Source organism: Dendrobates tinctorius, unplaced genomic scaffold, assembly GCF_039654945.1.
Source record: "Dendrobates tinctorius isolate UK_male_01 unplaced genomic scaffold, ASM3965494v1 ptg000046l, whole genome shotgun sequence".
NCBI classification, from domain to species: domain Eukaryota; kingdom Metazoa; phylum Chordata; class Amphibia; order Anura; family Dendrobatidae; genus Dendrobates; species Dendrobates tinctorius.
Window position 1 is genome coordinate 3,975,429 of NW_027361714.1, and position 27,060 is coordinate 4,002,488.

Below are 27,060 nucleotides of genomic sequence, written 5' to 3' on the forward strand. Positions count from 1 at the left end.
AGCCATTTAAGTTGATCGGCGTTTATGTGAACGCAAGACTACATGGGAGGCGCTGCCACATTTTGAACAAATGTCTGAAACTATGCAATGTGATGGAGTTTTGTCTAGGGCGCAACGTCAGGAGTTTAGAAGGTGTAATAAGCTGTGTTTTTCTGTGGAGATGCCTCTCATGTTATTTCTGTCTGCCCTAAACGAGAAAAATGTTTTGCACACACATTTGCTGTGGGTGGTGTACAACCTAAGCTTCTTTTGGCAATTACTCTGATCTGCTCCTTATCCACATTTTCCGCGAAGGCTTTTGTAGATTCAGGAGCGGCCTTGAATCTAATGGACTTGGATTTTGCTAAACGTTGTGGTTTTCCTATGACACCTCTGCGGATGCCTATTCCTTTGAGGGGTATTGATGTTACTCCTTTGGCGAAGAATAAACCTCGGTTTTGGACCCAGGTGAAAATGCGGGTCGCCCCAGACCACCAAGAAAATTGCAGATTCTTGGTGTTGCATAATTAACATGATACCATTGTTCTGGGTTTTCCCTGGTTGCAAATCCATAATCCGGTTTTGGATTGGAAATCTGTGTCTATGGTGAGTTGGGGTTGTCGGTGTGCTCTTGGTGACACTCCTGTTTTCTCCACCTCTCCCCGTCGCATGATGTTACTGACTATTTGGCTGATTTTTATGATGTATTTAGTGATAGTAAGTCTGCGTCTTTGCCTCCTCACAGGAGTTATGACTGTGCAATTGAGTTGAGACCCGGGTGTAAATTTCCCAAGGGTCGACTTTTCAATTTATCTGTACCCGAAAACGAGGCTATGCGATCTTATATTAAGGAGTCAATGGAGAAGGGTCATATTAGACCACTCTCTTCGCCCTTAGGTGCTGGGTTTTTTTTCGTGGCCAAGAAGGATGGTTCATTAAGGCCTTGTATTGACTATCGTTCCCTCAACAAAATTACTGTTAAATTTCAGTATCTGTTACCCCTGATTTCTGATTTATTCTCCAGAGTTAAAGGTGCTTGCTGGTTTACTAAGCTTGACTTCAGGGGGTGTATAATCTTATTTGCATCAAGCATGGGGATGAATGGAAGATGGCGTTTAATACTCTGGAGGGACATTTTGAATACCTGGTGATGCCTTTTGGACTCATTAATGCCCCTTCTGTCTTCCAATCCTTCATGAATGATATTTTCCGAGACTTTGTGGATAAGTTTTTGATCATCTATCTGGATGATATTTTGATCTTTTCCAGGGATTGGGATTCTCATGTGGAACATGTTCGGACTGTGTTCCGGATTTTGAGGGAGACTTCCTTGTATGTTAAGAGATCGAAGTGCCTTTTTGGTGTACAGAGGATTTCATTTTTGGGATTTATTTTGTCTCCGTCAACTATTGAAATGGACCCGGCCAAGGTACAGGCCATTTATGATTGGGTTCAACCCACTTCTTTGAAGGCTCTCCAGAAGTTTTTGGGTTTTGCTAATTTTTATCATAAATTTATAGCTAATTTTTCTGGTATTGCTAAACCACTGACTGATTTAACTGAGAAGGGTGCTGATGTGCTGAATTGGTCTTCAGAGGCTGTTTCGGCCTTTCAGGAGCTGAAGCGGAGGTTCACTTCTGCTCCGGTTTTGCGGCAACCTGATGTCTCACTTCCTTTTCAGGTGGAGGTAGACGCTTCAGAGATTGGTGCAGGAGCTGTTTTGTCCAAAAAAGATCCGGTGACGTCTAAAATGAATCCCTGTGCCTTCTTTTCCCGAAAGTTCTCCCCATCTGAACGCAACTATGATGTGGGGAATCGGGAATTGTTAGCCATGAAATGGGTATTTGAGGAGTGGAGACATTGGTTGGAGGGAGCTAGGCATCAAGTTGTGGTCCTCACTGACCACAAGAATTTGATTTACCTTGAGTCGGCCAAACGCTTGAATCCTAGACAGTCTAGGTGGGCCTTGCTTTTTATGCGTTTTGATTTTGTCGTCTCCTTTCTTCCAGGCACTAAGAATGTTAAGGCAGATGCCCTTTCTAGGAGTTTCTTTGCTGAGTCTCCTATTGTGACCAAGCCTACTACCATCCTAGGTGAGGGGGTAGTTCTTTCTGCCATCTCGCCCGATTTGAGACGTGCTCTTTAAGAATTCCAGGAGGACAAACCTGAGCATTGTCCTATGGGAAAATTGTATGTTCCTGACCAGTGGAGGAAGAGAGTGATGTCTGAAATTCATTGCTCCGCATTGGCTGGTCATCCAGGTATTTTTGGTACCAGAGATTTGGTGAGTCGGTCTTTTTGGTGGCCCGCCTTATCTCGTGATGTCAGGAATTTTGTGCAGTCCTGTGGGACTTGTTCCCGGTCTAAACCCTGTTCTCGCTCTAGTGGGTTGTTGATGCCCTTGCCGGTGCCTAAGAGGCTATGGACCCATATTTCAATGGATTTAATTTCTGATCTTCCTGTCTCTCAGAGAATGACTGTTATCTGGGTGATTTGTGATAGATTCTCTAAGATGGTCCATCTTGTACCACTCCCGAAGTTGCCATCTTCCTCAGAGTTGGTACCCTTGCTTTTACAACAGGTGGTTTGGCTGCATGGGATTCCTGAGAACATTGTATCAGACAGAGGAGTTCAGTTTGTTTCCAGATTCTGGAAAGCCTTTTGTTCCAAGCTGGGAATTCAGTTGTCCTTCTCCTCTGTGTTTCACCCTCAGACCAATGGGCAGACGGAAAGAACAAACCAGACATTGGAGTACTATTTGAGATGTTTTATATCTGCTGATCAGGATGATTGGGTTTCATTTTTGCCCTTGGCCGAATTCGCGTTAAATAATAGAGCAAGTTCTGCCACCTTGATGTCGCCCTTTTTCTGCAACTTTGGGTTTCATCCTCGATTTTCTTCAGGAAAAGTGGAATCTTCAGCCTGCCCAGGTGTTGACACTGTGGTAGAGAGAATGCAGCAGATTTGGGACCAAGTAGTGGATAAGTTGTCTTTCTCCCAGGAAAAGGCCCAGCGGTTTTCTAACCGGCATAGGACCATTGGTCCCCAGTTTAAAGTGGGTGATATGGTTTGGTTGTCATCAAAGAATACCTCTATGAAGGTGGCTTCTCCAAAGTTCAATCCAAGATTTATTGGACCTTACAAGATTTTGGAGATTCTTAATCCGGTTTCTTTTCGATTGGCTCTTCCTGTTATGTTTAAGATCCATAACGTGTTTCATATGTCGCTGTTGAAGAGATATGTTGAGCCAGTAGTTCCTATGGCTGCACCTCCTGACCCTGTATTGGTTGAAGGTAATGTGGAATATGAGGTAGAGAAAATACTGTATTCTCGTCTGGCTAGACGGAGACTCCAGTATTTGGTCAAGTGGAAGGGTTATGGCCAGGAGGAAAATTCTGGGGTCTCTGCCTCTGATATTCATGCCGATAGATTGGTTCATGCTTTTCATCGGGCCCATCCAGATTGGCCCGGTGGCGTGGATGAGGGTTCGGTGACCCCTCCTCAAGGGGGGGTAATGTTGTGAGCTCATTTTCGGGTTTGCCTCTGGCTTCTGGTGAGGGTTATGGAGCTGGCTGTGCTGACAGAGGAGTAGTGAGTTCTCTATCTGGACTCCCTCTGTTGGTGAAGGGAGGTAATGAAGCTGATCTAAATGGCAGAGACCAGCCACCTGAGGAAGAGGATTGCGATTGGACATCAGGAGTTTCTGATTGGATTTAAGGCAGCCGACTCCCTAGTTTCTTGCTGGTGATTTTTCCTGACTGTCGCTCCTGGTTTCCAGTTTGGTTCCTGCCTTCCTAAAGCTAAGTTTTCTCTGCTATTGTTCATATGAGTTTTTGTCTGGTTTACTTAGTTTTTGTGTTCAGCCAGCCCTGGCTGGGACTGGGCTGAATCCCCATTTTTGTATCTGATCAGTTGATCTCTTTTGCTCTGTCTTCAGAATATACCTGAGTGCTGATATAGTGATTTGAAGTCTAGCGACTTCATGGCCTTTTTCTATCAGACGTGTTGGACATTATTTTTGGCAGGGTTTTTTGCATGATTGCAGACAGCAGCTTTTCTTTCCTGTCCTTTCTAGTTAGCGAGGGCCCCATCTTTTGCTCAGCCTATCTTTCTACCTGTGTCTGTGTTTTCATCTTGTTTCACCGACAATACATGTTGGGGGCTGTCTATTGCTTTGGGGTCTGCTCTGGGGCAGTTTAGATTTTCCCTTTCTTTCTTTAGGCTTATTTAGTTCTCCGGCCGTCTAGGACCACCGTAGGCACGCTCCATGGCTACTGCTAGTTGTTGTGGATAGGATCAGGGGTCTGCAATCTGCTAGTTACCAACCTCTTCGGTTTTCTGGGCTTAGCTTGCTTTTTGCTTTTTCCTCCTCGATGACTCATTCATAACACAGGTCCTTTGGAAACCAACCATTCTAAAGAGAGGAGTTATCTGGAACAGTGGTGTCAGCAGCTTATGTTGCAGTGGCCATACAGCTGAAAACGGTGATCTGGTGCCTAACTCTGCTGTCTGGTGCATGACAGCAGAGGAAGCTTAGTGTTGTTTGTTTTTACCTGTCTGTTATTTTTTCTTGGTGTTTTATTAGTACAGTGATGGTACCAGTGTCCGCACTTGCCAGTTCCCTAGTAAGGGAGAGGTGCAGGGCAAGTGAGGGACCAAGGTATCCTGTTCGGTGAGAAGGTTGAAAGAACTTGTATAGGGAATGTCAGAGGAGAGTGCAGGAGGTGTCCATTTCCCCGATCTCTATTGCAGGGCCCACCATTGTAATTGTGTCCCCGGTGTCCCCTTGTTTGTCTTTGTTGGTTTTGTGGCCGACCGATCATTGGGCCGCGTCACGCAGGGCCTGTCACTTCGTGACAGATAATTATTAAAATCACTATTATTAGAAACAGAGTATGGGACCCATATTATGGCAAACATTTGATCAATCACACTTATAAAAAGATCAAAGCGAAGACTAGTGCTTCTGTTTCATATGGTGATTCTAATATTACCAGACAGGGCCAGAATCAGCACCTGGGGGCTCTGAGCAGATGGGGAGATGCCCACCTTCCTTTGAGGACAACGGCACGCTGGGGGCCTGGTCGCAGAGCCAATGTCTGCGAGTGGATCCCCGCCCACTTGTTCAGGGCCCCAGTACATGCAATACTTACCTCTCCTTGTTCCTCAGCTGTGACGTCTTCCGAGTCTCCTGATTGGGACGTTTCAGGTTAGTGGGTGCCATGACATGACTAGTGTGCGCCCTCTGCCTGAACAGTCACAGTGCAGAGAGCCCAAAGACACTGTCATTGAGGAGTTCGGAGCAAAGCAGCGGCCAGCGAGGAGAGGTGAGTATTTCATTTTTGTTTAATGCTTGGAGCAATATATTGGGACCATCATATGGGGCCCATTATATATGGAGCATTATATGGGGCCCATCATACACTGGAGCTTCATATATGGGACCCATCATATACTGGAGCATCATATGGGGCCCATTATATATGGAGAATCATATGGGGTCCATTATATATGGAGTATATTATGGGGCCCATTACATAAGGAGCATTATAAAAGGCCCATTCTGTTTGGAGCAATTTTTGGGGCCCATCATATACTGTATGTAGCATTATATGAGACCCATTATTCTGTATGGAGTACTATGTCATGCCCATAATACTGTATGGAGCATTATATGGGGCTCATTATTCTGTATTGAGCACTATATGTGGCACATTATTCTGTATGGAGCACTATGCGGTGCCCATAATACTGTATGGAGGAATATACTGTCTGGGTTCTGAACTATTGTAGAATATACAATAGATATCACTCATGTAATGTAAGAAGTGAAATATTTAGCATTGTACTACACCTATATTTCTTCTGCATCTGTGCCTCATGAATTGTGGTATGTATTAAAGGGGCCCACAGAGACTCTTGCGCCCGGGACCCACGAAAACCTGCAGCCGACACTGTTACCAGACAACCTATTTTAGCTGAAATCAATATTTCCAAGTCTCCTGTTACATTTACATTGGGTATGGAAAGTATTCAGACCCCTTTAAATTTTTCACTCCTTGTTTCATTGCAGCCATTTGGTAAATTCAAAAAAGTTCATTTTTTTCTCATTAACCCCTTTCTCACAGCTGACGTACTCTACTGTCCATATGACTTTGCACAATTTGACCATGGACGGTATAATACGTGATTCTCACAGCTGACACCCGGCACTAAAGTGCCAGAAGCATTCATGGACCGCTCCCGGCACCTTAACCCCCTAAAGGCCTCATACTCACTGGCGATAAAATCGGCCGATTGCAATCCGATTTTTAATCGGATTGCACTCTGACCCATGTTAGTGAATGTGTGATATCTCACTTGTGATTCTTTTCTCAGCCAAAATCGGTCTGAGAAAAAAATCACAGCATGCTGCGATTTGCCACGATTTTAGGCAATAGAAGTCAATGGGTGCGATTAAAAAAACGGACCAAAAATGAACCATCCATTTTCCATCCGTTTTTAACGGATACATCACCATTCTGTGGTATAGAACACTGTAAATGGTCCTGTAAATGACTGTAGAAAAAGAGTGGCTGGGAAAAAAAAACAGATGAAAAACGGACGGAAAACAGATGAAAAAAAAAACGCATAGAAATCGCATGACACTGGCATAACACTCCACCCTTTTTTCCAGTCCAGAAATCGGACCGTTTTTTTAATCGCCAATGGGTATGAGGCCAAAGGCTGCAATTGAACATGGTCACAGCATTCCAGGAGCGGGCAGAGTGCTGACAACCCCTCTGCCTTTGGATCGGAGACCCCGTGGCGTGACGCAGGGTCCCAATCGCTGACATGGTAACCCGATGTCATCATCCGGGTTACCAGAGCTGAGAAAATTCCTGTTATGCGCAGTGCATGTCAGGAAGTTTCTCAGGTAGTGTGCAGTGATTGCAGCACTGACAGCTTCTATAGCATTTCAGACGCTGCTTGAGCCTGCAAAAAATGATTGTCCCACTGTGGGGCAAAGTGTAAAAATTAGAATGAAGTAAAAACAAATTTTAAATAATTGTAAAAATATTTGTAAAAAATAATAATAAAAAAATCAATGTTTATTCTATTTATCTAAGAAAAAATGTAAACAATAAAAGTGTACATATTTGGTACCACCGCGTCCGTAATGACCCGACCTATAAAACTGTCCCATTAGTTAATCCCTTTAGTGAACACCATAAAAAAACAAGGCAAAAAATAGTTTTTATTATTGAAAAGCACCAAAACATAAAAAAATTATATAAATGAGGTATTGCTGTCATCACACTGACCAGAAGAATAAAACTGCCTTATCAATTTTACCACACGCAGAACGGTGTAAACGCCCCCCCCCCAAAGAAATTCATGAATTGATAAAAAATCAAGACCTCGCAGTCTGGTCCGCTGGACAGGGCTTATTCAACTGCTCCCCCCTCCCTGTTTTGCTCTATGCATTTCTTCTTGCGTAGAGCAAGACAGGGAGGGGGAGAGCAGTTGAATAAGCCCCGCCCATCGGACCGGACTGCGGCAGTTTACATGCATCTGAACCGATATAAAAAAGGTATTTATGCATGAAAGGTGCGGGGTCAGGGGGAAGCAAAAGTACTAAGAGAATCCTTATGTGACACACAATTGAATGATATCATTATATGATATCTCAAAAAAGAGGTGACAGATTCCCTTTAAATATGAGTGCCTGAGCAAAGGGTCTAAATACTTATGACCATGTGATATTTCAGTTTTTCTTTTTTTAACAATTTGCAAAAATTTCTACATTTCTGTTTTCTTTCAGTCAAGATGGGGTGCAGAGTGTACATTAATGAGAAAAAAAAATGATAGCAACACCGCATAAGAAATGCTAATCTAAGGGGGTCAGATTCCTTGTAGGAATGCTTGGACCTGACACCCATGATGTGGTGGTGCACCATCTTGCTGGAAAAACTCTGGGTACGTGCCATCATCAGTGAATAAAGAGGGCAACACATCATCATGTAGCAATTTTAGATATCCAGTGGCATTGAATTTTCCATTGATGAAGAATGGCCCCACTATCTTTGCACCCCATATACCACACCATACCATCAATTATGGGTGTCAGGTCCGAGCATTCCTACATGAACAGTCTCCTGGAAAGTGGATTGGTCGTCGTGAGCCAGTTGAATGGCCACCAAGGTCTCCCAATCTGACCGCCTTAGACTTTTATCTTTGGGGTCATCTGAAGGCAATTGTCTATGCTGTGAAGATACGAAATGTGCAGTATCTGAAACAACGGATACTGGAAGCCTGTGCTAGCATTTCTTCTGCGGTGTTGCTATAAGTGTGTCAAGATTGGGAGAAGAGAGTTGCACTGACAATACAACAAAATGCGCAGCACTTTGAAAACATTTTATAAGTGGTCATAAAGTTGAAAATAACTCATGAAAGAATAAAGTTATGTTAAACCCAAGCACATCATTGTTTTTCTTGTGAAATTCTCATTAAGTTTGATGTGTCACGTGACCCTCTTCCCATTGAAAAAAATAAAGTTGGATCCAAAATGGCTGAATTCAAAATGGCCGCCATGGTCACCACCCATCTTGAAAAGTTTTTCCCTCCCATATACTACTGTGCTACAAACACAAACAGAAAGTTGATATCACCAACCATTCCCATTTTATTTAGGTGTATCCATATAAATGGCCCACCCGGTATTTATTTCAGATACCTGCTCCATTCCCATTTTGATATGTATCCTGTTCCTCTACTAGTTCTTTGTAATAGGCATGGTAATTTGCCAATACATGTTTAACCCCCTTCACCACCTTGGGTTTTTCCATTTTTGCGTTTTTGTTTTTTCCTCCCATTCTTGCCAGTGGCAATAAGTTTTTTATTTTTCCACCAATGGCCATGTGAGGGCTTGTTTCTTGAAGGATGAATTGTACTTTACACTGTACCATTGGTTTTACCACATAGTGTACTGAAAATGGGAAAAAAATTCAGAGTGCGATGAAATTGCAAAAAAAGTGCAATTCCACAATTTTTTTTAAAACTTTTTACCATGCTCACTAAATGCTAAAAATGACCTGCCATTATGATTATCCAGGTCATGACTAGTTTGTAGATACCAAACATGTGCAGGTTCTTTTTATTTAAGTGGTGAAAAAAAATCCAAAGTCTGTTGAAAAAAAAAAGTTGCCATTTTCCGAGACCCATAGTGTCTCTATTTTTCGTGATATGGGGCTGAGAGAGATCTTAGTTTTGGAGCGCCAGGCTGAAGTTTTTATTGATACCATTTTGGTGTAAATACATTCTTTTGATCGCCCGTTATTGCATTTTAATGCAATGTTGCAGTGACCAAAAAACGTTACGACGTTTACCGATCGTATTAATTCTTTTTATATATTGATAGATCGGGCGATTCTGATACCAAATATGTGTATTTTTTTACTGTTTTTCACTGTTTTGGCACAATAGGAGCTCCGCAAACAGGACATGGCATCCTCTAATGATTCACAATTGTAAAAATAAAAGTTTGGGGGCGAGAATACCATTTTTGTGGAAAAAAAAAAGATTTTTTATTTTCACGGCTCAAAGTTATAAACTTCTATGAAGCACCTGGGGGTTCAATGTGCTCACCATACATCTAGATATGTTCCCTAAGGGGTCTAGTTTAAAAAATGATTTCACTTGTGGGAAATTTTAACTGAGCACATCAGGGGCTCTCCAAGCGCAACATGGCATCCGCTAATTGTTCCAACAAATCTTGCATTTAAAAAGTTAAATGGTGCTCCTTCCCTTCCGAGCTCTGCCATGCGCCCAATCAGAGAATTTCCGCCACATTTGGAGTATTGGTATGCCAAGGAAAATTTGCTCAACAAATTTCGGTTTCCATTTTTTCCTTTTTCCCTTGTAAAAATAATAAAAATGTGGGTCTAAAATTAAAAAAATGTTGTGAAAATTTTTCCACATTTCAAAAATTCCTGTGAAGCACCTAATGGGTTAATATACTTCTTGAATGTGGTTTTGAGCACCTTGAGGGGTTCAGTTTTTAGAATGGTGCCAATTTGGGGTATTTTCTATCATATAGACACCTCAAAGTCACTTCAAATGTAATGTGGTCTGCAAAAAAATGATTTTGAAAATTTTGTTGGAAAAAATAAAAATTGCTGGTCAGCTTTTAACCCATATAACTTCCTAATTAAAAAAATGTGAGAAATGTTATTTATTAACTATTTTGTGTGACATATCTCTCTGATTTAAGGGCATAAGAATTCAAAGTTTGAAAATTGCAAAATTTTCCAAATATTTTCCAAATTTCTGTTTTTTTTTTTAGAAATAAATGCAAGTCATATCGAAGAAATTTTACCACTATCATGAAGTCCAATATGCCACAAAAAAAATTCTGAGAATCAGTGAGATCCGTTGAAGCTTTCCAGAGTTATTACCTCATAAAATGACAATGGTCAGAATTGTAAAAATTGGCCCGGTCATTAACGTGCAAACCACCTAGAGTCACCATGACGTGATGCAATTGCTTATACTTTTTTGATCAAAATTATATTAATTAGGCATCCTATATTATTTTCATGCACTCTTGCTGTTTATATATTTTGTGCAAGGTATTTGGTTATTATGGTTCTTTCTGTTTTAGCGGCCAGTGTGAACATTCAGTTAGATGCAGCATGCACCCCAACATATATTTCAGTTCATCTGTTTAAGTTTTGTGTTTCTGTTTTTTGTAAATAAAGGTGTAGTCTCCCTTTTTTTAGCTGGACATTACATTTATGTAGTTCCCCATGCCTGGATGTCCATTAGGCAGGTCTCAGTCCGTCTCAGCTTTTATCCACATGTACGTCACTTGACAAATGATAAGGTTTTAATACTAGAGGTTAGGAACGTCCCAAATAGGGTCACTGTGACATATCTTATTTTCATGCACTATTGCTAATTATTTACTTCAGGGTATTGCTTATTGTGTTTTATCCTGGGTTTTGTTTCTTTATCTTACAAAATAAAAGCACATTTAGAACTACCATAAAATAAAACCTACAAACATCATTACTAATAATTGGAAAAGGTACAGTTGTGGCCAAAAATATTGACACCCCTGCAATCCTGTCAGATAATACTCAGTTTCTTCTTGAAAATGATTGCAAACACAAATTCTTTGGTATTATTATCTTCATTTAATTTGTCTTAAATGAAAAAACACAAAAGAGAATGACGCAAAAAGCAAAACATTGATCATTTCACACAAAACTCCAAAAATGGGCCAGACAAAAGTATTGGCACCCTCAGCCTAATACTTGGTTGCTCAACCTTTATCCAAAATAACTGCGACCAACCGCTTCCGGTAACCATCAATGAGTTTCTTACAATGCTCTGCTGGAATTTTAGACCATTCTTCTTTGGCAAACTGCTCCAGGTCCCTGATATTTGAAGGGTGCCTTCTCCAAACTGCCATTTTTAGATCTCTCCACAGGTGTTCTATGGGATTCAGGTCTGGACTCATTGCTGGCCACCTTGTAAGTCTCCTGTGCATTCTCTCAAACCATTTTCTAGTGCTTTTTGAAGTGTGTTTTGGGTCATTGTCCTGCTGGAAGACACATGACCTCTGAGGGAGACCCAGCTTTCTCACACTGGGCCCTACATTATGCTGCAAAATTTGTTGGTAGTCTTCAGACTTCATAATGCCATGCACACGGTCAAGCAGTCCAGTGTCAGAGGCAGCAAAGCAACCCCAAAACATCAGGGAACCTCCGCCATGTTTAACTGTAGGGACCATGTTCTTTTCTTTGAATGCCTCTTTTTTTTCTCCTGTATACTCTATGTTGATGCCTTTGCCCAAAAAGCTCTACTTTTGTCTCATCTGACCAGAGAACATTCTTCCAAAACGTGTTAGGCTTTTTCAGGTAAGTTTTGGCAAACTCCAGCCTGGCTTTTTTATGTCTCGGGGTAAGAAGTGGGGTCTTCCTGGGTCTCCTACCATACTGTCCCTTTTCATTCAGACGCCGACGGATAGTACGGGTTGACACTGTTGTACCCTCGGACTGCAGGACAGCTTGAACTTGTTTGGATGTTAGTCGAGGTTCTTTATCCAACATCTGCACAAACTTGCGTTGAAATCTCTTGTCAATTTTTCTTTTCCGTCCATATCTAGGGAGGTTAGCCACAGTGCCATGGGATTTAAACTTCTTGATGACACTGCACACGGTAGACACAGGAACATTCTGGTCTTTGGAGATGGACTTGTAGCCTTGAGATTGCTCATGCTTCCTCACAATTTGGTTTCTCAAGTCCTCAGACAGTTCTTTGGTCTTCTTTCATTTCTCCATGCTCAATGTGGTACACACAAGGACACAGGACAGAGGTTGAGTCAACTTTAATCCATGTCAACTGGCTGCAAGTGTGATTTAGTTATTGCCAACACCTGTTAGGTGCCACAGGTAAGTTACAGGTGCTGTTAATTACACAAATTAGAGATGCATCTCATGATTTTTCGAACAGTGCCAATACTTTTGTCCACCCTCTTTTTTATGTTGGGTGTGGAATTTTATCCAATTTGGCTTTAGGACAATTCTTTTTGTGTTTTTTCATTTAAGACAAATTAAATGAAGATAATAATACCAAAGAATTTGTGTTTGCAATAATTTTCAGGAAGAAACTGAGTATTATCAGAATTGCAGGGGTGCCAATACTTTTGGCCACAACTGTAATTGGCTGAGTTTCTGAAGGCATAAATCCAGTAAAAATATTATACTAGTGTTGTTCAGTAAGGGGATTCATAGATGACAAATGCTTTAACTTGTCTTTAATAAAAAACCCAAAACAAATTGGACTATAGAAAAAAAAAGTATACAGTCATGGCCAAAAGTATTGACACCCCTGCAATTCTGTCAGATAATATTCAGTTTCTTCCTGAAAATGATTGCAAACACAAATTCTTTGGTATTATTATCTTCATTTAATTTGTCTTAAATGAAAAAACACAAAAGAGAATGAAGCAAAAAGCAAAACATTGATCATTTCACACAAAACTCCAAAAATGGCCCGGACAAAAGTATTGGCACCCTCAGCCTAATACTTGGTTGCACAACCTTTAGCCAAAATAACATTCGACCAACCGCTTCCGGTAACCATCAATGAGTTTCTTACAATGCTCTGCTGGAATTTTAGACCATTCTTCTTTGGCAAACTACTCCAGGTCCCTGATATTTGAAGGGTGCCTTCTCCAAACTGCTATTTTTAGATCTCTCCACAGGTGTTCTATGGGATTCAGGTCTGGACTCATTGCTGGCCACCTTAGAAGTCTCCAGTGCTTTCTCTCAAACCATTTTCTAGTGCTTTTTGAAGTGTGTTTTGGGTTATTGTCCTGCTGGAAGACCCATGACCTCTAAGGTAGACCCAGCTTTCTCACACTGGGCCCTAAATTATGCTGCAAAATTTGTTGGCAGTCTTCTGACTTCATAATGCCATGCACACGGTCAAGCAGTCCAGTGCCAGAGGCAGCAAAGCAACCCCAAAACATCAGGGAACCTCCGCCATGTTTGACTGTAGGGACCGTGTATTTTTCTTTGAATGCCTCTTTTTTCTCCTGTATACTCTATGTTGATGCATTTGCCCTAAAAGCTCTACTTTTGTCTCATCTGACCAAAGAACATTCTTCCAAAACGTTTTAGGCTTTTTCAGGTAAGTTTTGGCAAACTCCAGCCTGGCTTTTTTATGTCTCGGGGTAAGAAGTGGAGTCTTCCTGGATCTCCTACCATACAGTCCCTTTTCATTCAGACGCCGACGGATAGTACGGGTTGACACTGTTGTACCCTCGGACTGCAGGGCAGCTTGAACTTGTTTGGATGTTAGTGGAGGTTCTTTATCCAACATCCGCACAATCTTGCGTTGAAATCTCTTGTCAATTTTTCTTTTCCGTCCATATCTAGGGAGGTTAGCCACAGTGCCATGGGCTTTAAACTTCTTGATGACACTGCGCACGGTAGACACAGGAACATTCAGGTCTTTGGAGATGGACTTGTAGCCTTGAGATTGCTCATGCTTCCTCACAATTTGGTTTCTCAAGTCCTCAGACAGTTCTTTGGTCTTCTTTATTTTCTCCATGCTCAATGTGGTACACACAAGGACACAGGACAGAGGTTGAGTCAACTTTAATCCATGTCAACTGGCTGCAAGTGTGATTTAGTTATTGCCAACACCTGTTAGGTGCCACAGGTAAGTTACAGGTGCTGTTAATTACACAAATTAGAGAAGCATCACATGATTTTTCGAACATTGCCAATACTTTTGTCCACCCTCTTTTTTATGTTTGGTGTGGAATTATATCCAATTTGGCTTTAGGACAATTCTTTTTGTGTTTTTTCATTTAAGACACATTAAATGAAGATAATAATACCAAAGAATTTGTGTTTGCAATCATTTTCAGGAAGAAACTGAGTATTATCTGACAGAATTGCAGGGGTGTCAATACTTTTGGCCATGACTGTATGAATTTTATTGTACAAGTATAAAAAATGAAAACAAGATCATACAAAAATAATTAATGATATAATATATAAGGGAGTCAGCAACACCTAGACACCACAAACAGAAAGGTCAGGTAAAAAAGTGGCAATATAATAGAGATCACATATACCAGTCAATATGGTCGTATGAGTACACAAAAGGTATAAAATAACATGCAAAAATGTAATAACCACCAGAAAAAGGGGGGTAAAGAAGTGCAAGAAAGAAAAATAACTTATCAGTGGTCTTGTAAATTGCCACAGTGCATATATTAGGCTAGTTTCACACTTGCTTTTTTTTTGCAGCGCGTTTTTCCCGCAAAAAAACGCATTGAAAAAACGCATACATAAGCATACAACTGCTGCGTTTTTTTCAAGCATTTTTATGAGCATGCATGAAAAAAACGCAGCGTTTTTATGCGTTTGTATGCGTTTTTAGTGCGTTTTTACCGCGTTTGCGTTTTTTTCCAACATTTTTAGGTGGCCCCTCACACTACCCAAACCATGACTTTACTAACCCTAACCCTGACCCTAACCCTAACCCTAACCCTGACCCTAACCCTTAACCAAATCATACTTAACCCTAACCCAAACCCTAAACCCTAACTAACCCTAACCCTAACCCTAACCCTGACCCTAACCCTAACCCTAACCCTGACCCTAACCCTAACCCTAACCCTGACCCTAACCCTTAACAAAACCATACTTAACCCTAACCCTGACCCTAACCCTAACCCTAACCCTAACCCTGACCCTAACCCTTAACCAAACCATACTTAACCCTAATCCTGACCCTAACCCTGACCCTAACCCTAACCCTAACCCTGACCCTAACCCTTAACAAAACCATACTTAACCCTAATCCTGACCCTAACCCTGACCCTAATCCTTAACAAAACCATACTTAACCCTAACCCTGACCCTAACCCTAACCCTGACCCTAACCCTAACCCTAACCCTGACCCTAACCCTAACCCTAACCCTAACCCTGACCCTAACCCTTAACAAAACCATACTTAACCCTAATCCTGACCCTAACCCTGACCCTAACCCTTAACAAAACCATACTTAACCCTAACCCTGACCCTAACCCTAACCCTGACCCCAACCCTAACCCTAACCCTGACCCTAACCCTAACCCTAACCCTGACCCTAACCCTTAACAAAACCATACTTAACCCTAATCCTGACCCTAACCCTGACCCTAACCCTTAACCAAACCATACTTAACCCTAACCCTGACCCAAACCCCAACCCTAACCCTGACCCTGACCCTAACCCTAACCCTAAACCCCCTTAACTAACCCTAACTCTAACCCAAACCCCTAAATTCCATGGTTAAAAAAAAAAAACGCATATGCAAAAAAACGCATACATGAGCATGCCAGTGCGCACATATGCGCATCCATAGGCTATAATGGCCATTTTTAGCGCAAAACGTGCGCATATGTGCGCATGCGCTTTTTTGCAGGGCCAAAAAATGAAACATGCTGCGTCTGGAAAATACCAACGCACACCCCAAAAAAACGCAGCGCATGAAAATCGCATACATGCGCTTACCAGCATGCAGGTATGCGCACCCATGTTAAATATAGGGGAAAAAACGCATGTGCAGGTATGCGTTTTTTTCCAGCGCTAAAAAACGCAAATGTGAAACCAGCCTTAGTGATCCAAAACCGGACCTACAAAAAAATGGACCACAGAGAAATTATAATCAAATACCTGATGAGACCACTGCTGACAATAGCCAGACTGCCAGAGAAGGTAAACGGGACTGAAATAAAAGTAATGAAGCAAAAAAAGAAACCAACCTTACTGTAATGTGGGCTGAGGGAACCCCAACGCGCGTTTCGCTACTTGCTTCCTCGGGGGGCAAGAGCACAGCCGTGTGTGTATGGGGTGTACTGAGCGGAGCCATGTGTGTGCAAGGTGTACGGAGCAGAGCCACGTGTATATGAGGTGAGCGGAGTCGTGTGTGTAATATCACGGTCCAGTCAACGCCGGCGGACATCCACGGCTGAACAGGGACTCACCCACACCACAGAGGTGCTCGGTGTCGGATACAGTGGGGAAAAACTCCGGCAGACAGGACCTGGGATGCCGAAGTTAGCAAGCAGCACAGGACCTATGGTCAGGTGACTGAAAGGGGCGGGGCCTAGCGTCCTGCTGCAGAGATACTGCTGGACACAACTATTGGAATCCTCAGGTCAGACAAATGGGGGTCATACACAGAGATAGCAGTACAGTACCAAGGATGAGACAGAACGGATAGGCAGCGGTCAAAGCCAAACAGACATAGAAGGTACAAAAACAGAATCCAACAAGCAGTATCCAGAGAACAGACCGAGTCAAAACCAAAGTATCAGGCAAACAAGAACACAGCACAAACACACTCAGGGTTCAACACAGTCTGCCAAGGGCGAAAGCATAACTGATGGGGATTGGCACTTCCTGGGGCTATAAGACGCTCTCCCCGAACCAAGGAGAGGCCACAATATTAAGCCTCAGGTGTGCAGGTAAGAGCCTGCACTGGGATCATAACATTAGCCCCAGGAGTGCAGGTCCACCAGTACTGGGCTCCAGACATTAACCCCAAGTGTGCGGGTATAGTCCGCACTGGGATCATGACAGTACCCCCCTCTCAGCGGGGGGCCTCTGGACCCCCAGGCTTGCCCGGGTACCTAGCATGGAAAGCTCGAACTAGTCGATCCGCATGCATCAACCGGCCAGCACCCAGGACCTGTCCTCCGGCCCATACCCCTTCCAATGAACCAGGTACTGCACTGAGCGCCGTACCAACCTGGAATCCAAGATATGATCAATCTCATATTCCATATGTCCCTCAACCAAAACCGGAGGAGCAGCGGACTCGGACTCTCCCCGGACTGCTTCAAAAGGTTTCAGTAGAGATCTATGGAAGATGTTAGGGATCTTGAAAGAGACTGGAAGGCACAGCCTGTAAGACACTGGCTTGATCCTTTCCCCAATCTTTTATGGGCCAATGAAATTGGGGCCCAATTTGGCTGATGGAACCTTCAACTTAATGATTCGCATGAAGAGCCAAACTTTCTCTCCAACCCGAAACATAGGACCTGGTGTTCGTTTCCTGTCCGCGAAAAACTTATACCTGGCTTGAGACCTAGATATGTTCCGCTGGACTTCCGCCCACGTATTCTTTAATCGCTGAACAGAGCCCTCAGCCCCAGGACACCCCCGAATCCAGACGAGAAAACTCACCAAAATGAGGACTGAACCCATAATTGACCAAAAAAGGAGACATACCAGTGGATTGACTCACCCGACTATTGAAGGCAAATTCTGCCAATGGCAGTACTTCACAGCAGTCATTCTGTCTAGCAGAAGTCAGACATCTGAGGATCTGTTCCAGAGACTGATTAGTGCATTCCGTCTGACCATTGCTCTCAAGATGGTATGCAGACGAAAAGGACAGAGACATTCCTAAGTTTTTTACAGAAAGCACACCAAAACTTAGCCACAAACTGCACTCCACGATCAGAAACACATTCAGGGGTACCCCATGCAATCGGATCACATGCTGTACAAACAATCTGGACAAAGTCTCAGCTGAAGGTAGTGCGGACAAGGGTACAAAATGAGCCTGCTTTTAAAATCTGTCCACCACCACCCAAACTACCGTATTGCCCGTGGATGAAGGAAGATTGGTAATAAAATCCATGGACAAGTGAGTCCATGGTCTTTTGGGGACTGCCAAGGGCATCAGTTCCCCAGCCGGCCGGCTATGAGAGTTTTTAGAACGAGCGCAGACCCCACAACCAGAAATTAATTTTTTTTGTGGGAACTAATGGTAGGCCACCAAAAGATCCTAGCCACTGCCTGATGCGTGGCTGATATACCAGGGTGAGCAGTCAGCTTGGATTCATGGAACTTCTGCAGGAGTTTAAGGCGAAGTTGCTCTGGGACAAAAATCTTACCCCCTGGCTTGGCCGCAGGGGCCAGCGACTGGGCCCCCTCAATCTCCTGTTCCAATTCAGACGAGACCCCTGCTAACACAACCCCAGGGTGAAGAATGGAGGACGGTGGCTCAGAGGGGACACCGGATGAAAACTGCGAGATAAGGCGTCCGCCTTGACATTCTTTAACCCAGGACAAAACGTGATAGTAAACTGAAAACGGGAAAAAAAGTGACCAACGGGCCTCTCTGGGCATTAGTCTTTTAGCAGACTCAATACTCAATATATAATAAATTTTTGTGGTCGGTGATCACAGTAACCGGGTGACTGGCCCCCTCCAAAAAGTGCCTCCATTCTTCAAATGCTAATTTGACCGCAAGAAGCTCTCTATTGCCTACATCGTAATTTCTTTCAGCAGCAGAGAACTTCCTGGAAAAGAAAGCACACGGCCTGAGGTTGGTCAGAGTGGCAGGCCCTGGGGACAACACTGCACCCACCCCCACCTCGGAGGCGTCTACTTCCACAATAAATGGTTTGAACGAATCTGGCTGTACTAACACGGGAGCAGACATAAAGCATTTTTTCAAAGCAGCAAAGGCCTCTTTTGCAGGCGACAACCAATTTCTCACATCTGCACCTTTGCATGCTAAATCTGTGAATGGTTTGACCACTTGCGAAAACCCCCGAATAAATTTGCGGTAGTAATTGGCGAACCCCAAGAAACGCTGAAGACCCTTAAGATCTTGGGGTTGCACCCAATCCGCAATGGCCTGCACCTTCTTGGGGTCCATGCGAAAACCCTCACAGGACACAATCAATCCCAAAAAAGACAATTCCTGAACAAAAAACACACACTTATCCAGTTTGGCAAACAGATGATTTTCACTAAGTCTTAGGAGAACAGTTTGTACATGATTCAGATGAGAATGACTGTCAGAGGAGTATATCAGAATATCGTCTAAGTAAATAACAACAAAACGACCAATGTGATCAGAGAAAACCACATTGATGAAATTCTGAAATATGGCGGGGGCATTGGTAAGACCAAACGGCATGACTAAATTTTCAAACATGTACAAAAATACTTGGCACTAGAGTTGAGCGATACCGTCCGATACTTCAAAGTATCGGATCGGAATGGATCGGCCGATCTTAAAAAAAAGTATCGGTATCGCCGATTCCGATACCGGAAGTCCCATTCAAGTCTATGGGACTTCCGGTATCGGAATAAGAAAAATCCTGTTTTTCCCTTGTACAGCCTCTCTGGGGTCTGTACGGGCCTTTCGGGGGGCTGTGCCGGCCTGCCAGGGGGTCTGTGCAGGCTCCGGTGGGCTGTGCCGGCCTGCCGGGGGGCTGTGCAGACTCCGGTGGTCTGTGCCGGCCTGCCGGGGGGCTGTGCAGGCTCCGGTGGTCTGTGCCGGCCTGCCGGGGGGCTGTGCCGGCCTGCCGGGGGGCTGTGCAGGCTTCGGGGGTCTGTGCAGGCATCGTCCGATGGGACTACAAGTGCCATCGGGCGATGCCTGCTACCATGACAGTGATTGACACATTAGCCAATGATGGGACAGTAGTAGTCCCATCATCCGGCTAATGTGTTGAATGTAAAAAAAAAAAAAAAATTACATGCTACATACATACTACATGCATACTACATACATGCTACATTCATACTACATGCTACATTCATACTACATATATACTACATGCAACATACATACTAAATATATACTACATGCATGCAACATACATACTACATATATACTACATGCTACATACATACTACATATATGCTACATATATACTACATATATACTACATGCATGCTACATACATACTACATACATACTACATATATGCTACATACATACTACATATATACTACATGCATGCTACATACATACTGCATGCTACATACATACTACATGCTACATACATACCACATATATACTACATACATACTACATGCATGCTACATGCTACATACATACCACATACATACTACATACATACTACATACATACTACATACATACTACATGCTACATACATACTACATATATACTACATGCAACATACATACTACATATATACTACATGCAACATACATACTACATATATACTACATGCATGCAACATGCATACTACATATATACTATATGCTACATACATACTACATATATGCTACATACATACTACATATATACTACATGCATGCTACATACATACTGCATGCTACATACATACTACATGCTACATACATACCACATATATACTACATACATACTACATGCATGCTACATGCTACATACATACCACATACATACTACATACATACTACATACATACTACATGCTACATACATACTACATACGTACTACATGCATGCTACATACATACTACATGCTACATACATACTACATATATACTACATGCATGCTACATACATACTACATGCATGCTACATACATACTACATGCTACATACATACCACATATATACTACATACATACTACATGCTACATACATACTACATGCATGCTACATACATACTGCATGCTACATGCATGCTATATACATACTACATACATACTACATGCTACATACATACCACATATATACTACATACATACTACATACAATACATTCATACAATACATACATAGACATACAGTACATATAACATAGAGTAACATACTTACCAATACTTGTCACATTGTTCCCCGAAGCCATTGTCTTTTACGGAATAAATATTAACATAACAAACCACAAAAATACTCACCCACGATCCGAAGCAGTCCACGAGTGTGTCCCACGACGATCTTGGGTAGAGAACTGCAGCATCAGCTGTTGCTGCCGTTCTCTACGGGCTGCAGGAATCCAATGACGGAAGGTAGGTATCCTTCCGCACTGTATTCCTCCGCCACTTAAAAAAAAAAAAGTCCCTAGTCTCACTTTATGCCATTGCTGTGTGGGAAATAAAGTGAGACTAGGGACTTTTTTTTTTTTAAGTGGCGGAGGAATACAGTGCGGAAGGATACCTACCTTCCGTCATTGGATTCCTGCAGCCCGTAGAGAACGGCAGCAACAGCTGATGCTGCAGTTCTCTACCCAAAATCGTCGTGGGACACACTCGTGGACTGCTTCGGATCGTGGGTGAGTATTTTTGTGGTTTGTTATGTTAATATTTATTCCGTAAAAGACAATGGCTTCGGGGAACAATGTGACAAGTATTGGTAAGTATGTTACTCTATGTTATATGTACTGTATGTCTATGTATGTATTGTATGAATGTATTGTATGTAGTATGTATGTAGTATATATGTGGTATGTATGTAGCATGTAGTATGTATGTAGTATGTATGTAGCATGCATGTAGCATGCAGTATGTATGTAGCATGCATGTAGCATGCAGTATGTATGTAGCATGCATGTAGTATGTATGTAGTATGTATGTAGTATGTATGTAGCATGCATGTAGTATATATGTAGTATGTATGTAGCATGTAGTATGTATGTAGCATGCATGTAGTATGTATGTAGTATGTATGTAGTATGTATGTAGCATGTAGTATGTATGTAGCATGCATGTAGTATATATGTGTTATGTATGTAGCATGCATGTAGTATGTATGTAGTATGTATGTAGTATGTATGTGGTATGTATGTAGCATGCATGTAGTATGTATGTAGTATGTATGTAGTATGTATGTAGCATGCAGTATGTATGTAGCATGTATGTAGCATGTATGTAGTATGTATGTAGTATATATGTAGTATGTATGTAGCATGTAGTATGTATGTAGCATGCATGTAATATATATGTAGTATGTATGTAGCATGTAGTATGTATGTAGCATGCATGTAGTATGTATGTAGTATGTATGTAGTATATATGTAGTATGTATGTAGCATGTAGTATGTATGTAGCATGCATGTAGTATATATGTAGTATGTATGTAGCATGTAGTATGTATGTAGTATGTATGTAGTATGTATGTAGCATGTAGTATGTATGTAGTATATATGTGTTATGTATGTAGTATGTATGTAGTATGTATGTGGTATGTATGTGGTATGTATGTAGTATGTATGTAGTATGTATGTAGCATGTAGTATGTATGTAGCATGCATGTAGTATGTATGTAGTATGTATGTAGTATTTTTTTTTTTTAACATTTAACACATTAGCCGGATGATGGGACTACTACTGTCCCATCATTGGCTAATGTGTCAATCACTGTCATGGTAGCAGGCATCGCCAGATGGGACTTGTAGTCCCATCGGACGATGCTTGCACAGACCCCCGGACATCAGCACAGCCCCCCGGCAGGCCGGCACAGACCCCCACAGGGTGCACAGACCACCGGCAGGCCGGCACAGCCCCCCGGCAGGCCGGTACAGACCCCGGGCAGTCCACACAGCCCCCCGGCAGGCCGGCACAGCCCCCCGGCAGGCCGGCAGAGACCCCCGGAAGGCCCGAAATGACGGCGCATCATGATGCGCACACACCGCGCATCATGATGACGTCAGGCTGTCAATCAACTTTGAACTTCCGATTCCGATGCTGACTTCCGATATTGAAAAAATATCGGAAGTCGGTATCGGAATTCCGATACAGCAAGTATCGGCCGATACCCGATACTTGCGGTATCGGAATGCTCAACACTACTTGGCACTCAAAAATGAAGAAGCAGTATATTCTTTATTTAGCATCCAGCCAAAAGTAGACTCATATCGTATGAACGTTTTCGGTCCAACAACGGACCTTCATCAGAAAAGTTTTTTGGTTTCTTTTGGTAGAAAACTATAGTTTACAGACAGAGTAAACAAGGCAACAAAACAAAAAAATTGTCAGAAACTGCAACGGACATATGTTTCTATTACAATTGCATTTAAAAAGGGTCAAACGTCAGAAGAATAATCTATAGTGAAGGATGGTGACCGCAGAAATTCATTCCATCAGTGTAGAAGAAGCTCTCAGAATTGATCTGTGTCATATTTGAAGGTAAAAACATTGTTAAGGAGAGCAGGTCTGAATACCGTAAAAAAAACTTGGATCAAAGCCCAAGACTACAGTGAAAATTGAAATAAATATAATTATACATATAAAAGGATATCTATGTGCTCCCGGAGTGTTCATCAGTATGAGAGAGATGCCTATAGTGACATAAATGAATATCTGAAAGAGATATACCTGCAAAAGATACAGATAGGGTAATAGATATCCTTAGGTGGTAGCAAAGTCTATGCTGCTGAAAATAAGAGAAAATTATGCAGATGATTGGTACACCGAAAAAACAGAGGTTGAATCATTGGCATAAGTGTGTGGAGTAATGAATTATTGTGATGGATACCTGGTATTATAAAGAGGCTGGAGCCTCTGGAGTCTATCTGGTTGGAGTTAGATTAATGTGACTAAATGAGAAAATAATGAGAGAAAATTCAAAAGAGTGTTCCATGGGGCTGGGTATTGCATAGAACATCTGATCAGCAGCCAAAGAAGCATAACGGCATTATCACTATATACCTGGATAAAGCAGGGCTACAGGAATGGGTTAACAGCGCTAGGAGTGCAGGCTCTGCAAACAGATACAGCGCTGTGAAAGGAAGGAGGAATGTTAGTGTGGTATAGGCAGGGGTGAGGGGAGTCAGGCTAGCAGCCTCTGCTCCTAGATTACTGTACCTTAGTGACCGCAGGAGGAATCCAGGGTGCCGCCGTGTAAGGGTGTGTGCACACGCTACGGATTCTGCTGCAGTTCCGCAGCGGTTTTGGCCGCTGCGAGTCCGCAGCAGTTTTTGCTGCGGTGTACAGTACCATTATTCCCTATGGGAATGCAAAACCGCTGTGTAGACGGTGCGGATTTTTCCATGCGGTTTTTATGCGGTTTTGAAACCGCAGAAAGAATTGACATGTCAATTCTTTCTGCGGAATCCTCTGCGGTTTGCCATCTCCTCCATTGTGGAGATGAAAACCCGCAGAGCAATCCGCAGGTAAAACCGCAGGTCTTTTGACCTGCAGATTTACCTGCGGATTTTACAAAAACCGCGCGGCCAAATCCGCAGCGTGTGCACGTACCCTTAGGGGGACTCTGTGTGAGCCGTGCTTCCGGGTTAAATGCCCGGCTGAGGCTGCTTCATAAACACGTCATAGCAGTCACATGACCGCGGGGAGCCCACTACGCATGCCCCTGAGCTAATGGAGCAGTATAGGAAGTGAAACCACAACTGAACACAGTCTTGTGTTAATGTTTATGCATGCAGGGATGGCAATTAACCCCATAATGGTATGAGAAGCCTGTGTCTGAAGAACTGGCCACAAAGATAGGGAAAAACATATATACTGACGATTAATCATCCAGGAAATATTAAGGCCAGAGTGTGAAAGGGAATTTCATGAAAATAGGATGTCCTCAGAATAGCTGCAATGCAGTAGTGTGAACTGTGTAGCAGGGCATGCATGGGGCAAATGGAGATGGTCATATTATCAGATACGTGTCCAAAATAACTATACGTGTAATGATGTCTGAGAATGAGCAAATGCACATACATATATACAAACAAACGTATATGTGTGTATATATATATATATATATATATATATATATATATATATATGCATATGCATGAATACATATGCCAAAAAGTGGTGAATGAAAAAAAAATTTTTTTTATGTATAGAAAAAAGTGGGTGCCAGTATACTGTACCATAAGTGATAGATATAGTGCCCAGTGATGAAGTTGGAGACATAGTCAACGATTCTATGAGAGAAAGAGGGAAACAGAGTTAATACACAGCAGGGTAATTGACATAATAATATAACTTGATAAACATGTTATAGGAAAGCAGACAACACAACATAATCCATATTCAAGCCCTTAGGTTCCAGGGTTTGCAAGGTAAAAATCCAATAGGCTTCCCTGTTTTTAGACTTTTAATCCTATTGTCACCCCTCCTGGAGATGTCTACTTGTTCCAGGACCTGAAATTTTAATTGCGAAATATTATGACTTTGCTGGTGAAAGTGGTATGGGAGGGGAAGATGAGTTTTTTTGCAGCGAATGTTTGATTTGTGTTGGGACACCCTGTCCCTGATAGCCTGTGTCATTTCCCCTACATAGGCTAATCCACAAGGGCACTTTATGACATAAATTACATATGATGATTCACATGTATAGAAGCCTTGAATAGGGAATCCCTGTCCTGTGTGTGGGTGAGAGACCTTGGGACCTTTCTGGACATTGTTGCACTGCAAGGCAGGGGAAAGTGCCTTGCTTAGGAGTCTGTAGAAATGTTTGTTTAGGTAGTATGGTGCTTGAACCTACATCAGCTTTAATCACTTTGTCCTTTAGATTTCTAGCTCGGCAATAACAAGAGAGGAATGGTACCTGGAACTCTGGAATGTTAGGGTAACTTTTAGTAAGGAGATTCCATTGTCTCCTGAGTGATGATTGTATCTGGTTGGAGAAGGGGTGGTAGGTGCTGACAAAGGGGATGCGTTGGTTATTATCACGTGTGCCTGTGGGTCCAGAGTTGTCCCTAGCTTTGTTTAATACCGAATGAGGGTACCCACTGCTGTGAAACTCGTTCTCCATGTCTGTCAGTCTCTGTTCCCTTAACTGTGTGTCAGAGACTATTCTGTCTATCCTTTTGAATTGGGATTTTGGAATTGCTTTTTTATAGCTGGTGGATGGCAGCTGTCAAAGTGCAGGAGACTGTTCCCTTCAGTAGGTTTGGTATAAAGATCAATGGTTAATGCGCCATCAGTATGTTTACAGACCCATGTATCCAGGAAATTAATATTGGTAGATCTGTGTTGAATAGAGAATTGCAACTCAGGCCAGATACTGTTAATGTGTTCATTGAAGAGTTAAAGTGATTCAATTGGACCATCCCAGATGCAAAATATGTCATCTATGAATCTGCGCCAAAGGATGGAATGTCTCAGAAAGAGGGGGTGGGTGCATATAAAGTCATCCTCAAAGGCTGCCATATATGCTATTTCATAAGGGGGTGCCACATTTGAGCCCATCGCAGTGCCCTGCTGCTGGATATAGAATAGGTCCTCAAACAAGAAATAGTTCTCTTTGAGGACTAAGCCCAAGAGATCAGCACAAAGGTGTCTAATCTTGATGTCTGTGTTTGCGTTGCTAAGTAGCCTATCCGTAGCCTCCATCCCCTTGATGTGTGTGATGGAAGTATATAGGCTATTCACATCCCATGTCACCAATACTGAGAAGGTGGAAAGGGGACCCAGTGATTTGATAAGGCCCAAGAAGTCATTAGTGTCAAGTATGAAGGATTTCGTTAATTTCACTAATGGTGTAAGAATTTTCTCCAAGACTATTGCCAAGGGTGAAAGGATGAAATCAGTTAGAGAAACAATAGGCAGTCCTGGTGGTTTGTGTAATCTCTTGTGAATTTTGGGCAAAATGTAGAATATGGGCGTGATGGGATCCTTTTTGATTAAGAACTCTTGGAGCTTAGTGTCAATGGTGCCCTCCTGTGAATGGAAATCCACCACTGCCTTAATTTTAGCTGTTATTTGGTCTAAGGGATTGTGTGGAATAATTTTGCAGACCTCACTGTCTCCTAATTGTCTAAGAGCCTCCTGGATCCATGACTACTATGGCACCCCCTTTGTCTGCTGGC

The 27,060-nt window shown here is 42.5% G+C and overlaps 1 long non-coding RNA gene across 2 annotated transcripts in view; it reads right to left on the reverse strand.

Annotated features, from left to right (window-relative positions):
* The window catches only part of LOC141089339 (uncharacterized), a 148,311-nt gene that overhangs the window by 84,491 nt on the left and 36,760 nt on the right, over positions 1-27,060 (reverse strand). Inside the window, exons 3-4 of one of the 2 annotated variants that reach the window (XR_012232252.1) lie at positions 25,117-25,170; positions 23,531-23,605 (exon numbers count right to left, since the gene is read on the reverse strand). This is a non-coding gene — a long non-coding RNA (uncharacterized lncRNA). Of the gene's footprint in view, positions 1-23,530; positions 23,606-25,116; positions 25,171-27,060 lie in introns of those variants that run through there. The other variant, XR_012232251.1, reaches the window with a different exon arrangement.